General features: G+C 46.0%; 1 pseudogene; it reads right to left on the bottom strand.

The window, feature by feature from the left end:
- Window positions 1–8416: 8416 nt before the first annotated feature.
- LOC118974168 (medium-chain specific acyl-CoA dehydrogenase, mitochondrial-like) lies at window positions 8417–10896 on the bottom strand (annotated as a pseudogene).
- Window positions 10897–16240: the final 5344 nt, after the last annotated feature.

Genomic DNA, 16240 nt, shown 5'->3' with positions numbered 1-16240 from the left:
CACTTCCGGGGCGAAGGAAAAAAAAAAGAGCCATAGAGTGCCGAGGAACAGCCTAGAGCGCCCCCGCGCGGCTCAGCCGCAGCGGGATCAACCGGAGGGTCTGGGGACCAGGTCTTGGGCTGGGTTCTTCCTGGACCGCTAAGCCGGGACTTCGGAAGGGTGTGGAAGAGCGGCCCGCCTCCATCCCATTTGCAAGTTAGGAGGGAAAACTAGCGTTTATTGAAGTAATGCCAAGCACCAGGAACTTTTCCTAAGTTATTGTACTAATCCTCCCCAAACCCTTGAGGTCGATATTTATTACTGTTTTGCAGTGGGTCAGAGGTTCAAAGAGAAGCAAGTTTTCTCAATTACTAGTGTTTTTTTCTCCTGCATTTCACCATTTCATGTTATGACACACTTAAGAGAATGTACCTCATAGCTTTAATAAAAAGTCAAGCCTGAAATGAAATTCTGGATTTTAGATAAAACTCCAACTTCAGGACCCAGCCCTTACTACCTGTCAGTCAGCTTAATTTCCTGCCACTCCATCTCTCCCTCCGTCCTTAGCAGCAACCACACTAAATCGTTTGCGATTCGAAAGATACCTACTTCTCCTGGGTTTCTGTTTCTCCCGGAGTTCGCATACCATTGTCTCTCCCTTCTCAACCTGCCTAACCAACTTGTTTGGACGAACCCCAATCCCCACCTCCTCTAGGAGGCTGTAGTGAGTAAAAAGTTTCCCTTGACTAGCGAGGTCTCAAAATTAGCTGACAATGACAAATTAACACAGAAAAGTACACAAATCTTCTTACTGAATTTTCACAGTGTACATGGGGGTTTTCACCAGAGAATGAAATGAAGTGACCAGAGCAGAAAGCTTTTATAACTTTTAGACAAAGAAAGAATAATTTGTAGCTAATTGACAAGACAGTGGGGGTTTGTGCTAGGGGTAGTCCACCTAAAGCCAGGCAGTCCTTAACTTCTTTAACTCTGAGGATAAGAGTTTCTAAAGGTTTGTTTGCGGATTACTGGTGCCTGCTCTCTGGTCTCCTGGTCTGAACCAGGAAAGGAGACATTTACTTCTTTCCTTTAGGCAGAAAAGTGGAAACCTTTTCTACATTTGCTGCTTCTCAATTGCCTATAGCCCAAAATAACTTTTATGTCAAAGACGCCTATTTTGTGCCAAAGAGGGACATTCTGGTTTCCCTTAAGGCCCTTCCTAGACCTTTGCTTTAATTTAGGTGACTTTTATTTGTGCTTCTGTAGTGCTCTATGATATTAGTACAATAGCACTGCATTCATTCCATAAATATTTATTAGGCATGCCTACAGTATGCCAGACAATGTACTAATTCTGGGATGTATTTTAGAAAATACTATCTCTGACCTTGAAACTGGAAAAGTCGGCATTTGTGCAACCTGTCTCTACCAGAACCAACAAGCAGCGACTGGGATTGAATCTTTTTTTTATATTTTATTTTATTTTATTTATTTTTAGAGAAAGGGGAAGGGAGGGAGAAAGAGAGGGAGAAATACATCCATGTGTAAGAAAAACACTGATCAGCTGCCTCCTGTACACCCCCAACTGGGTACCTGTCCCACAATCCAGGCATGTGCCCTTGACCGAGAATTGAACCAGTGACCCTTTCATCTGCAGGACAATGCAGACCCACTGAGCCACACCAGTCAGGGTGTATTGAATCTTTATGGGCACTTCATTCAGATAACCTGCGATCTGAGAAGATCTCAGGTTATGTACCCTAACATACTGTCTTACATTTTCTTTCAAGCCAGCCTTTTTATAAGGAGGAAAAGTGTCATTAAGGGATTGGGAATTCAGGACGAGGTTAGTCAGATAAAGCTGCAGTCTGCAATTTCCCTAACATCCTTTCATCTGTTTGTCACCGCAAGAGGGCACAGGTAAACATGTTCTTGGTGATTGCAGACAAAGAATTGAAACAAATACACAGCGTTTGTAGCATAAAGAGATAGAGCAGATTTATTAAGTGATAGTACACTCCACAGAACATGGGAGCAGGCCAACTCCGAGCAGAGACTGACCTTTGGGTCTGGAGGGATTCTCTTCTTATAGGGTGGATCCTTCCTGGCTAGTTTTTGGCAGGCTTTTATTGCACATATACAAGTAGTTGTATTACTTTAAAGCTACTGTGCATGTGATCTCCCATGATTTTCCATGACTGGCCACCAGGTAAGGGGGGTTGCACAATGTTAATTTATTATAATGCTATTATAACGAAGCAGGGGTCATGGAGCATCTACTGAGCAGGTGCATTCATGAGTCAGCATGATGTAGCACTTTTCCGGATAGAGTGCACAACGGGTCTTAGAACAGGGTCTCTGTCCTGTAGGGATGTGCTTTATCTTAGCCCTGGGGCACCTCCGGAGTTTCCTCCCTCCTGACTATCTGCTGCCTCGTGTTGACTGGTGATTTCCCATCTAGGTCCCGTGTCTTGTGTACTGGGTGATTTTATTTGTGTTTCAGGGATGTCTCTCCCTGGACCACAATGGTTCGGATACCACNTAGCACTTTTCCAGATAGAGTGCACGACCGGTCTTAGAACAGGGTCTCTGTCCTGTAGGGATGTGCTTTATCTTAGCCCTGGGGCACCTCCGGAGTTTCCTCCCTCCTGACTATCTGCTGCCTCGTGTTGACTGGTGATTTCCCATCTAGGTCCCGTGTCTTGTGTACTGGGTGATTTTATTTGTGTTTCAGGGATGTCTCTCCCTGGACCACAATGGTTCGGATACCACCTTGATTGCTTACGGTCTCTTCTGGAGCACAAAGTTCAATTGCTTGTGGTCTCCTGGAGTCAGGGTGGGCTGTACCTTCAGTTCTGAAACAATGGCATTTTACCTGCACTAACTACTAAGCTTATTAACCATTAGCTAAAACTAAAATTTTCTAATTTTTGAGTTCCCCCATCAACATCACAGAGATCCTACTCTATTGGGAGAGAAAAAAAATCAAGTAAATAAACAGGCAGTTGCAGTGTGCTGGGGAAAGTGCTATTATCAGAGAAGCAAAAGTCTCTGCAGGAGTTTATGGAGGGGAAAATAGCACAGGTGAGAGACGAGAATGGGAGGCAGGGCGAAGGCTTCCCAGAGAAACTGAAGCCAAGAGCCAAAGTGTTCCAGGTAGAGGAAATAGCATTTGTGATGTCTTCCAGGGCATGACTTACTTGAGAAACTAAAATAAATCCCAGATGTCCAGTCTGGGATTTTGATTTTACTCTATTTGCAAGCTAATCAGTTTGGATGCTGGCAGAAACCAAGAGACTCTGGAGTCAGAGACAAAAGTTTATCGGAGTAACACTAATTCAATCATGAGGACCCCACCCTCATGACCCCCTCTGCATCCAACTATCTTCCAAAGATCCCATCTCCAAATAGTATCACATTGCAGACTAGGGCTTCAACACACGAACTGTAAGTTTTAGGGAGACACAATTCAGTCCGTGACATCTTGAAAGAAAAAGATAGTGTTGCCATATGGAACAAAGGCACGCGTACTTCCTATTCTAATGGATTCCAGTTCCCCGAACTCAGGGTTCCTCTCCTATAACACAACCCACCGAGCCTGCAGGTGTCACTGAGCCCTCCCATGGGTTCCCCCATAGGAACTGGAACTCAGGGAACTGGCACAAAAATCTAACACTCGGGCTAGTGCTATTTCTGTGACAGATAAATTGTCCTTCATCTGTGACCCCAGATTCTTGTGTTTTCTACCAGCATCCGTAAAACTGTACCAGGCTAATTTGTCAGCTCTCCAATCAGGTAAAATACCAGAGCTCTCACAGCTCTCGATTGGGACCTGTTCTCAACATATGAAACATCCAAAACCTGAAGAAAATCTTTATGAGTTTATTTAAGCCAAACTGATGACAGTTACTGGGAAGCAAGATTTAAAAATGCTCTAGAGAATGACAGTTGTACAGTTTCTTTTTAAAATTTTTTAATTTAATTTTTTAAAAGATTGTATTTATTTATTTTTAGAAAGAAGAGAAGGGAGGGAGAAAGAGAGGGAGAGAAACATCAATGTGTGGTTGCCTCTCGAATGGCCCCTACTGGGGATCCAGCCTGCAACCCAGGCATGTGTCCTGACTGGGAATCGAACTGGCAACCCTTTGGTTCACAGGCTGGCACTCAATCCCCTGAGCCACACTAGCTGGGGCTACAGTTTCTTTTACAGATGTGTAGTTAAGGAAGAGTACATGCAGGTGGGAAAAAGCGAGGTGGGGGCTGGATTGTGAGATAGTTAATAAGCATATGTGCTCCTGGAGGGTCGTTATGCTTCTGAGTGGTCTGAGAAAGGGTTTCCTGGCATTTCAAAGGTGTGTTGACCTAGATGCATAAGAAGAATGGACAGAGTTTGCTTAAGGCAAAGACAAGCCTTTTCCTAAGGAAGTTGTGGGCCTGGGGCATGACTACACACCAATAACCTGCCTAATTAGGAATTTATGGCTGGATCACCCTCATACTTTCCACAGAAAGTATCGCCCTGAGATACTTCCTGTAGAGCCCCTTTTGTTCACACTGTGAATTTTCCATCCGAGAGAGAGAGAGAGAGAGAGAGAGAGAGAGCCTTTGTGGGTACTGGCATGGTTGGTGGCTGAAGAAGAATGAAGCTGGAAATTACTAAAGGTGAGGAGGCCCAGAAACTGGGAGTCCTGGACGTTGGCTGGGCCGTTTACATTAACCTGGGTCACTATTAGGATGACAGCAGGACTTGGAATGGAATCCTGAGACATCGGCGAAAGAGAGGCCGTGAGCAGAGGATTGATAGTGCTGAAGAAGGGCTAGAGACGCAGGGCAAAGTGTCAGCAGAGAAACTCATGCTCAAGGGGATCTGTGGACATCTGATCTGGAAGAATCATTAGGGCACGATGAGGATGTGCCTGCCTCCTGAGCCCCAGGGGTCTGAGGTGGGGATGTGCTGGATGATGTTCTCTGCCTGTCCCTTCAGATCATCCTTCTACATGGTTCCAGGCCTCCGAAGTCCGACCTTCATAAACCACGTCAATGTACTGTTGCCCCCTGGCTTTCAGCTGGACTCAGCCAATTGCAGGTACCAACAGGAGACAGGAGCAAGGGGGGAGAAGAGCACTTATTTCACCCACTCCCTTCCTTCTTGATCTACATGGGGTGGTTCCTGCATTCTGCTACTAAGCTCTCCCTGTTGCTCAGTTCGAGTTAGGGTGCTCTTTCTGGCCAGAGCCTGAAATGACACAGGAAGAACAAGCAGTTTCCATTCAAAGGCTGTAGGAGAAGCAGAATCGTCAGAGGAAAGCCAGGGGTCAGGGTAAGTGAGAAGGATCTGTGGAATGTGATGACAATGGTCCAGGCACAGGAGTAATCATTATTATCATTTGCCATTATTGTGCACTTAGTATGTCCCAGCTACTGTGCTTGGCATTTTACATGCATTATCATATTTAATTAAATATTTCTATAAACCAAATGAGTTAGCCTTATTATCCCCACTTTGCAAATAAAACTGAGTTTTACTGGTATTCTGACACTTTGACTCTTGTGGGAGAGGAAGAAGTTCTATTCTGCTCTTCCAGGCTCTTCTAGCAGCTTTTTTTCATTTTTATTTATTTATCTTTAGGGGGGAAGGGAAGGAGAGAAGGAGAGAAATATCAATGTATGGTTGCCTCTTGTGAGTCCCCTGCTGGGAACCAGGAACCGGGAACTGGCCCGCAACCCAGGCATGTGCCCTGACTGGGAATCGAACCGCGATCGTCTGGTTCGCAGGCCCACGCTCAATCCACTGAGCTACACCAGCCAGGGCAAGGCAGCTTTAATAATCAAGTTGAGAGAGATGACTAAGAGAAAAATAACCAAATTTAATTACATAGGTATGTGCGGGAACCCTACCCAGAGGAGTCAGAGACCCCATATACATGAGAGGGTTGGAGACAAAGCTAAAACAAGGTACATAGGACATTCTGAGAGAAGGGTTAGGGGAGGGGCCTCGGGCTTCAGTGGGGAGGAAAGTCACCCACAGGATGGCGAGAAGAGCAGCTGTCCAGTAACTGGATGTGTTCCCTGCCCTACAGCTAGTTCATAAAATGTTATTTCTGCCCTGGCTGGTGTAGCTCAGTGGACTGAGCATGGGCCTGTGAACCCAAGGATCATGGTTCAATTCCCAAGCAGGGCACATGCCTGGGTTGCAGGCCAGTTCCCAGCAGGGGACCCACAAGAGGCAACCATACATGGATATTTCTCTCCTTCTCTCTTTCTCTCCTTCCCTTCCCCTCTAAAGATAAATAAATAAAATCTTTTTAAAAAGTTATTTCTTCTTTTCCCATATAAATATAAATATGGGCAAAGCCCAATTTATATTCTCTATGGGAGAGGTAAAGTTTCCTGTGAGCCTGCGAGATCTTGATTGCCTTCAGCTCAGAATAACCCACACACCAGAAGTAGCACACCTTCGGCTCAGAATAACCCACACACACTTCCTTAGTAGCACACCTATTCTGAAGCCCTTTCACACTCGTTCCTAGAAGTTCAGATAATAATTTCCACCCTGTCACTTTGATGACTTTGTGTGTGTCAGGCACCCAGTTGCAGATGGTTGGCTCTCAACACATCGAGGCTATCACCATATCGTCATGTGATAGTAATTAGAAACTGAGGTGGAAGCCAATACAAAGGGGGAGGGGCTCCTGTTATCATCGCTTTTATTTTAGGGCCATAACTAAAGATGTAAATGGCTTATGTGTACGTTTGGGAGAAAGAAATGCCCACCAGCATGCATTGGACACTTATGTGCCAGCCTCTGTGCCGAGTATTGTCGCTTAGGACGGGCCTAAGGGACAACTACTATTATCACCCCATTTGACAGATGAGAAAACCAAGGCACACAGAGGAAGGTTATTGATAGCAAAACTGGAATTTTAACCAAGGTCAAAGTTCAAATGAGGAAAAGCTTCCTGGAGGAGGTGGCTTTGAGTGGAGTGACATGGGCCAGGCAGGATCACAGACAGGAAGCTCCATGGTGGGTGTCAGAGGTGCTGCAAGCTCCAGATAGAGGCCCCAGTGGGTGTGTTTCAACGCCACTAAGAAATTAACTAACCTCCCTGAAGGTAGAGTCAGATTCTACAGATTAAGGGATAAGCCCCACGGGACAGCTCATCGCTCCTGCTTCTAACCGAAGGCTATGGATCTGAGGTTCTCATGATCCTCTTCTTGGTTTGATCAATTTGCTAGAGCAGCTCACAGAACTCAGAGACATATTTACTTATGTTTACCAACTTATTGTAAAAGATATTATAAAGGATACAGAAGGTTAGCCGTATACAGAGGTCTGTACAGCAAGATCCAGAAGGTCCCCAGTACAGGAGCTCCTGTCCCCAGGGAACTGGGCGGCACCACCCTCCCAGGGTATGGATTTGTTCATCCACCGGAAAGCTCATCAAATCATTTGTTCAAGAGCTTTTGCAGAACTTGATCTGTCGTCTTCCCCACACGTTCCTGTGTGAGGCTGAAAGTTCCAACCTTCTGATTGGGTCACCAGCCCCATTGCGAGGCTACCTGAGGGTTCCATCCTAAACAATCTCATCATCAAAAAGGGCTTCTTATGACTAACAAAAGGCATGCCTATCACTTGGGAAATCCCAGGGGGTTGAGGAGCTTTGTGCCAGAAACAGGAACAAAGGACAAATACGTTTCTTAATCCATCACAAGGGCTCTAAAAGAAAGAGAACTGGCAGAGGGCTGGGAGAGTGAGGCAAGAGGCGGCTGAACCAGGACCTGCTTTGCTTTCTCAACCGTTGAGCCTGCCTGGCTCACAAACCGCTGTCAGCCTTGGCTGGAGGTCTCCAGGCAAGACAGCTCCAGGTTTGCTGATGCTTTCTGGGATCCCACTTGTCTAGTGGGTCCCAGTCTAGACACTCCCAGCGTTGGGTGTGGTTCCACGCAGAAAATGAGGTATCTGGGAGAAAGCTTCAAGATTTCAAAATGCCTAGAGGAACTTGTATATTTGCTTGCAAACAGGCCAGAGGCTGACTAATACATCAAGTTCCCTTATTTCTGGCTGGAATTCTGCCAGCTCAATGGAGCAGTGATGATTGGTATCCTATTAACTAGAAACACTGGTTTATTAATATGCACATCTTCTGAATAACTCAAAAGGTAAAGGTAAGACATTCCTTTTTTAGAAGTCAGATTTATTGAGGTATGATTTATATAGAATAATATTCACCCTTTTAAGTGTACAGGTAAATGATTTTTTGACAAACACATACAGCTGTGTAACCATCACCACAATCAAGATACAGAAAATTTTTATCATCCCAGAAAATTCCCTTGTGTTGCTTATAGTCTTAAAGCCCTTTCTCTTTTCTGTAGCTTAATTAATAGATTATGTTTTATTTATGCAACAACTAATCATGTCTCTACAGCAATCCTGTTAATTTTTGTACCCACCAATGTGTTCATGAGCTGTAATAAGCCTTTGAATTTGTGCTGTAGCTTCATAAATCGGATAGATCTTGGCATCTCTCATTATTCTACAGGGTATTCTGTATTAAATCCATTACCTCCAAAAATCTGTACAGCATCAGCCAACTGATTTGCAGAATCTCCAGCAAATGCCTTTGCAATAGATGCATAATAGGTATTTCAGTGACCAGAATCAACCTCTCAAGCTGCTCTCTGGTAATTTAATCTAGCTAGTTCAACTTTCATTACCATTGCAGCCCGCAAAAATGACGTTCCTTGGCACTCTACAAGCATCTTTCCAAAACGTTTCCCTCCCGTGCATACTTGGTAGCTTCACCCAAAGCAATCTAAGCCAGTCCCACAGCCCCAGCTGCGACTGGAGGTCTGGTTTCATCTGAAGTAACCACTGCAGTTTTGAAACCAGCTCTCTCACCAACCAAAACCTTTTCTTTAGGCACATCCATATCTTCAAAGACAAGTCCTCTTGTGTCTGAACACCACTGGCCCACATTTAATTCCTTTGTTCTAATCTGTATTTCTGGGGTGTCTGCTTCCACAGTAAATCCAGTAAAGGCTTTACTAGCAGGAGCTGACTTAGAATCTGGATCACAATGAGCCAGTAAAAAAATACCAACTGTTTTTTTCTCCATCAGTTATCCACGTCTCCTGATGTTAATAACATACTGAGCTCCTTTCTCTTCTGCCTTGGTGCCTTTCTCTTCTGGCTACATCAGAGCCTGCTTTAGTCCTGTTACACAGTACACGCGTGTCGCTGGCGCTTCAGCCATCCTCCCGAAACACTCCCTTTGTTGTTGATCATTGCCAGCAATAATAGGAGGCATTTGCCAAAGAATTTGCTTCAATAGAGTCTGGACTCCTGACGATCCATAAGCCAATTCTTCAATAATTAAACAGGCATCAGAATTTCCAAGTCCAAGGCCTCCACAAATTTCTGGAATTTGTGTGTTCATTAAACCAAGTTCCCAGACACTTTTAATAGCCTGGGAACTTCCAGGGTGCTCGCCAGTTTGTTCATATTCCGCAGCAACCGGGATTATTTCCTCCCTGGCAAATTCACGAGCAGTAGCTTGAAATTATTTCTGTTGTTCGGTGAACTCAAAACTAAATCCCAATCCTTGTTCACGTTGTAGGGGCAGGTTTTGTATGTTGTGATGTCTAGTCAAAACTAGAAAGACCACGCAGCTTCACCTAAAACAACGCTACCAAGTTGAGCAGTCCAGCCACTTGGTCCGTCACCCACTTAAGTCTGTTATCAGGCTCTTCGGGCCGAGTCGGGGGGAAGAGGCCAGAGACGGGGTGGGGTGGGGGGGTGGGGGGGTGGGGAGCAGCCAAGTTGGGTCACTTTACCTTCCCACCAATAGCATACGAGAAGTCCACCACTACTTGGGATTGTTTTTAGCAATTCTAATAGTGTGTTAGTGTGTATTAGCATCCTACGTTGATTTTAATTCGTATTTCCTTAATATTACTCTTCTTTTTTAAAGATTTTATTTATTTTTAGACACAGGAGAAGGAAAGGAGAAAGAGATGCAGCGTGCCCTGACTGGGAATTGAACCAGCGACCTTTTTATTAACAGACCTGTGCTCAATCTGCTTAGCTACACCAGCAGGGGCCAGTGCAAGTTACTCTTTTTAAATAAACAAGACTTGTCTGAATGTTTGAAAACTTGGGGATCCTTTGGGGGATCTGAAGCAGAGTAAAAACTTCGAATGAAAAGAGTTGCGAGCTTGCTGCTGGCTTTGCCTGATACGGAGGCTAGGGGAAGTATTTTCCGGTCACGGGTCCGCAGGGACCTGCACTTCTTCCCTTTGGTCGGTAGAGGGCAGGAGAGGGCCGAAAATAAACTGCCCATTGTTGGCTTATCAGGCGCGGGTGTCAATCGTATTTGGATGCATTTTTATCTTTACAGTTTTGCTTGAATGACTTTCCACTGAATCTATTTAGCTACTATCTTGTGAGGCTTGACTCCCCATATTAATCTTGCGCAATGATTCAATGTTGAATCATTAACTAACCTTGTAAAATCTTTCCCTGCCAAAGCATAACTAACCTGAGCTACCGAAACTGATTCACTGTTGTAAAATGCTTAGTAAGTCTACTCTTTAATGTCACTCCAAAGAGCTTGTGTTAGAGGAAACTATGAGCAACTGAGTAAGGTGGATTCCTGCTCCTCATCTTCTCTAAATTTGTGGGAGCCAAGAGACACCAAGGAAAGATTGAGGAGGATAAGTCTCTAGATCCCCAGCGAAGACCCTCTCCCTAGGGCCTGGGGCAGGGCAGCTCGGGTGGAGTATTACACAGATCTTCTGGGGCTGGGGCTGCAGAGTGCCCCCAGAGGTGCACACCAGACTAAGCCCTAGGCTCTCCTCTGGCAGTTGGAACCAAAATGTCCTGAGCAGGGTGGTAAACCTCAGGAAGAGCTCCATTCGAGCCAGCCAGTCACCTGGGCATGCCCAATGCCCTGGAAGCAGAGGAAAAGGTCAGAGGGCAGCTGTCCCTGTCCCACCACACCTCCTACTCACCACCCATGACCCAGTGCTGTGCTCAGTACCTTCAGGGAATGGTAGGAAGGCCTCACTGCCCAGGAAGTGACTGAGGTTGAACTTTCAGGGGGTCTCCCAAAACTCAGGGTCATTGAGCACAGAGGCCAGGTTAGGCAAGATGGTGGCGCTCTGCGGAGAGGAGCCGGTGTGGCTCAGGGAACCTCCGCTGGCCCAGAGCCCAGCCCTGACACTGGGCTGCAGGTGAGCTTGGGGAACACCCCATGTGCTGGTGAGAGCTGCCCAGGGGCCAGGGGGCCCCTCGAAGACTAGGCAGGCCCTTTCCGGGTTCCCCCTCCAGGCTCGCATCAGTGACGTGGCTGAATTATACACTCTCCTGGCTTAGGGCCACCCACCCCTATTGTAAAAACTTCCAACCCAGGCCAGAGATGGCCACTGCCCCCTAAGGAGGTGGCCAGAAGCAGTAGGCACTGCTGGAGGGAACTAGTTTCTGCACAGGACAGCAAACACTGTGTGTTTGTGTGTGTCAGAGGAAAGAGAGAGAGAGAGAGAGAGAGGAGAGATGAAATGGCAGAGAGACAAAGAGAAGGAAAGACTGAGTAGTGAAAAGAAGAGACAGAAAGCTTTGCTCTAGGGTTGGGGAGAGTAGAGGTGAACCCTAAGCCTAGCCCTCACTTTATCTCAGAGGAGAAGGGAGTGATTGGAAAGAGAATCCAGCTGATCAGATGGGAGCAGAAAAGAGACAAAGGCCACTTCGGTCGGTGATTTCTGCCCCTTACCCCATGGAACCTGGGCTGCCCAGGTGACCAAAGTGGAGCCTGGACCTGGGATACTTGGCTGCGGGGTCTGAGGAGGGCTCCTTTAACAGACTCCAGAGAATTAAATTGTCCACCCCGGTGGGGACCAGGGGACTAGCTACAGGATTCTTGGCTTTAACAAAGGTGTCTGGGAATTAAAAACAAAACTAGGAAAACTCAGCAGAGTTTGAAGCCTGAACACCAAACAGAAGCCAATAAAAATGCAGAAATTCAAGCAATGTAAATATTTTCAGAAGGCACTTTCTTTCTTAATTTTTTTTTTTTTACTTTTTAGTTGTACTGAAGCTTAAGGGAAGGGCCTGGCCCTGGTCGTCCAGACCCACCGGCACTCAGACCTGGTCTCTCCGTGGTTTCAAACAGAGTGTTTGGGAGGCACATGCTTTGCTGCTGCCTTTTGAGCTCTGTTTCCTCATTACAGTCCTGGGAATTCCCCCCATTTCCCCTCCCCAGGATGAAGTAACCTCTGTGTTACAAGGGTTCTCACTTACTAATCACCTGCAGATGCAGAGGCTCCTGGTGAAATGCTCTTTTCCTCCAGAATTACTTATATCGTGTTCTGGGCGATGTTCTGGACTTCTTGCAAAGTGAATGACAGAACTGGATTCTTGAAACAGGCTCTGAGTATAACCAATCCAGTACACTAAGGCCAACCTTCCCTCCCCCAGATTACAGAGCCACCTGCGTGCTGGGTACCCCCTGGGGACTCTCTGCCAGCTTCCTCCCGGTTAATGGCAGTTTGAAGTTCATAATCAAACAGAATGTCTGAGGAGAGAAGGCTCAAAATGCCACCATGGCATTAGGAACCACTGCGGTTGTCATCACCACCCGATGGAATGGCTCAGAACGGTTCTGGAGTATCTGTAACATTTAAAGACCTGCTGTCAAGCCTCGATTTTGCCTTCAGGAGACATCTCTTGCCCAAGTTGGAAAAGCTCCATATGGATTCCAGGCTGTTCATAGTCCCCTGGAGCTCTTATCACAGAACTTGTAAAATCAGATTGGCAGGCATGAACTCTTAAAATGGAAATTTCTAATCCCAAATGACATTGAACTGAGCTGAACCCCCTGGTTTCTTCCTTTTCAACTTGACCTCATTTGGCACAGCTTTTAGACTCCAGAGCATCCTGTCAGGCCAACAAATGAGCTGATGACACGGTCCTGTCCTCACCGTCTGGGAGACATTCGTCAAACCTATGGACTTGCTGGCCAATGACTGCCAAGGGCAGTTCAGAACCAGCCAATCTGGCAGAGCCATGGACAATGCAAAACAGCCCTGCCTTGCCCACTGGTTCATTTACTTACGTAGAGGGGTATTTCTGGGGCTATGCAAACGGTAGGGAGAGTGGTGGAAAGAACAAAAGCTTGGTATCCCAGGCACAGGAATTTGAAACTCAGTTAAGTCACTTACTGTGTGTTTGGGGCAGTTACTTGAGCTCTCTAAGCTGAAGTTTCCCTGTCTAGAAAAAAAGAATAAAAATAATTTCTAAAGAATAGGGTTGTTGAGCCCTTGCTGGTGTAGCTCAGTGGATTGAGCGCGGGCCTGCGAACCAGACGATCGCAGTTCGATTCCCAGTCAGGGCACATGCCTGGGTTGCAGGCTGGTTCCTTGCAGACTAACTACCAGCAGGGGACGCACAAAAGGCAACCATACATTGATGTTTCTCTCCCTCTCTCCTTCCCCTCTAAAGATAAATAAATAAATAAAATCTTAAAAAAAAAGAATAGGGTTGTTATAAAGAAGAAATGTGTGGAAGCAGGAATCTCAAGTCTGATGAAATTAATAATAATTAATAATTGCAACCTGGCAGGATGCTTGAAGTCAGGTCTGCCCTGAACCAAGAGTTCTAAGAGTTAAACAAAGATGGTCATGATGGAGGAGACTGGGCCCCCTACCTTTTTCCCCTGTTGTTTTCATAGTGTACTACACGGTACCATCGAGGCTTCTACCATGGACAGGCTAGAGCGTCAGTGCTGAGCCAAAGCTGCTCTCTGAGAAAAGCCGTGGGGTTTTCTGGCCACGACCTCCACGCACAGAGTAGTCTCCCTACACCAGCACACCATGGTGAGTGTTTCATCTTCATTAAAATGTCAACATTGCTGCTACATTATTTTAAAATACCCCCCAATAATTCTCACCTCTTGCCACTCACTCCCTATGAAACCCCTCCTCTTGCTGGTAGGCTGGATCTAGTGACTCACTTCTAACAAACAGAATACGGCAAAAGTGACGGGGCTATCACGTCTGAGATTAGGTTACTGAAAGACCGTAGCTTCCGTCTCGGGTGTTCTCTCGCGTGCTTTCTCTAATGCAGGGGAGCTGCCATGCTTTGAGCAGCTGCATGTAGAGGCTCAACGTCAAGGCCCTGGGAGTGGCCTCCGCCAACAGCTCTCGAGCAAGCGAATCCTGAAGCTAGCCTGCGAGTGAGTGAGCTTCAGGTGGCACCTCCCCAGGGGCACCTGCAGATTCACCCTCGGCCCCAGCCGGCCACCTGATTCAGAGGCACCCGGCTCATCTGCACACAGATCCTGGTCCTCTGAAACAGGGAGACAATAAATGCTGTTGTCTTTGGGGTAATTTGTTACACAGTAAGATAAATAGAGGACTAATTCAATCAGCATCTTTTATCTCGAATCTGGATGGCCCAGTTACTATGAAACCTGACTGATGTGCTTCGTGCAAAACCCTTCTCACCCAGTAAGCCTGGGCAAAGAGAGGGAATTATTATGTTCCCATCCAACACATGTCAGAAATCCGCATGGAAACCTGTCTCAAGGTAGGTCCCAGAGAGCCACAAACCTCAACTATATTTTTTTGACTCCCTGAAGAATGTATTCAACTGCATGTTAAACTTTTATCTCTTAAAAGGCTTTGAGATAGAAGAAGTTACCACTTTGAAGACTATTTTTGCATCTTTTAAAAACTCCTACTGTAGTCCTGGCTGGTGTAGCTCAGTGGATTGAACACAGGCTATGAACCAAAGGGTTGCGGTTTGATTCCCAGCCAGGTCCCCAATAGTGGGTGCACAAAAGGCAACCACACATTGATATATCTCTCCCTCTCTCTCTCCTTCCTTTTCCCCTCTCTAAAAATAAATAAGTGAAAATTTAAACAAACAAACAAAAAACTCCTACTTAAGCCACTACCCAGTGCATTGTCCACCTTGACCCACCAGAAGGATGGTATGAATGATGGTCTTTATAATAATTTCTTAGAGGATGCTGGCCAAAGCCTTCCTGATCCAGGCTTGTCTCCTTGTGTTAGGTAATGACAGTTCGGATTGACTGGCTTTTCCTTTTTTGCCTTGACTCCAAGGAGGCTCAGGTTCAACATTTATGTACACGTACAATAGCTGTTCTTGACCTAAATATCCTGATATAACTCTCTTCCTCTTCCTCTCCTCATTTGATACTTGGTTTCCTAACCTGGTTATAAAATGAAAGAAATAAGACAGGTTAAGGAAATAATACAAAATACAGATCAAGCCTAAGGCACTTAAATTGTGAATAACCTAAACGTTCACCAATAAAGGGTAAGAATCACCACATCCATTTGGTGAAACATTCTGCCTCATTAAAAGTGATGTAGAGCAGTTGTTTTCAAAATGTGGTCCCTGGACCCAAAGCACCAGAACCACCTGGGAACCCGTCAGGCAAATTCTCAGGCCCCACCCCCAGACACTCTGGGGGTAGCTTCAAGCAATGACTATTTCAGCGGGCCCTGCAGGTGATTTCCGTGTACCTGGAAGTTTGAACCACTCATGTAGAAGAATCTGAATAATATGTTAAGTGGAATGAAATATTCAGAATTATCTATTCAGCACAATCACAACCATATAAAAGTATATGTAAACAAAAAAGATTGGGAAGAGGTGCATTCAAATGCCTGCAGGGGTTACCTCTAAACAATAAGGAACTTTAAAAATTATCCCTCATTGAGTACATTCTTTTAAGTATTTTATTTTATTTTATTTTTGATTTTAGAGAGAGGGGAAAGGAAGGAGAAAGAGGGGGTGAGAAACATCAATGTGAGAGAAACATCGATCTATACATGCCGCAGGGGACTGAACCTGCAACCCAGGCATGTGCCCTGGCTGGAAATTGAACCCATGCCTTTGGTTCATGGGACAATGCCCAACCAACTAGGCAACACGGGTCAGGGTGAGTATATTCTTTTATAATCATAACCCTCCATCGTGAGTGCCATTGATAGGAGTGGGTAAATGGATGGATGGCTAGATGATTGATTGGGAGCCCACAGACAGGCAGAAGCTGTAGCCGGTGGCTGAGCTGGGCAGGAAGACCAGGAATGGTGCTTTCCGCAGACACTGGATCAGGCATGGAGCCACTACCTCAGGCACAGGGTGGCTGAGCACATGGGCGGAGGTCATGCACCCACGCACCGTACCCACTGCCATGACGCCGCTGAAGTGTTGTACCTCGTGAAGGACTGC

The sequence above is a fragment of the Sturnira hondurensis genome, unplaced genomic scaffold (genome assembly GCF_014824575.4).
Source record: "Sturnira hondurensis isolate 20B ecotype Veracruz unplaced genomic scaffold, ASM1482457v3 Scaffold0019216, whole genome shotgun sequence".
Classification (NCBI taxonomy): Eukaryota; Metazoa; Chordata; class Mammalia; order Chiroptera; family Phyllostomidae; genus Sturnira; species Sturnira hondurensis.
This window is presented reverse-complemented; position numbering and strand designations above follow the sequence as displayed.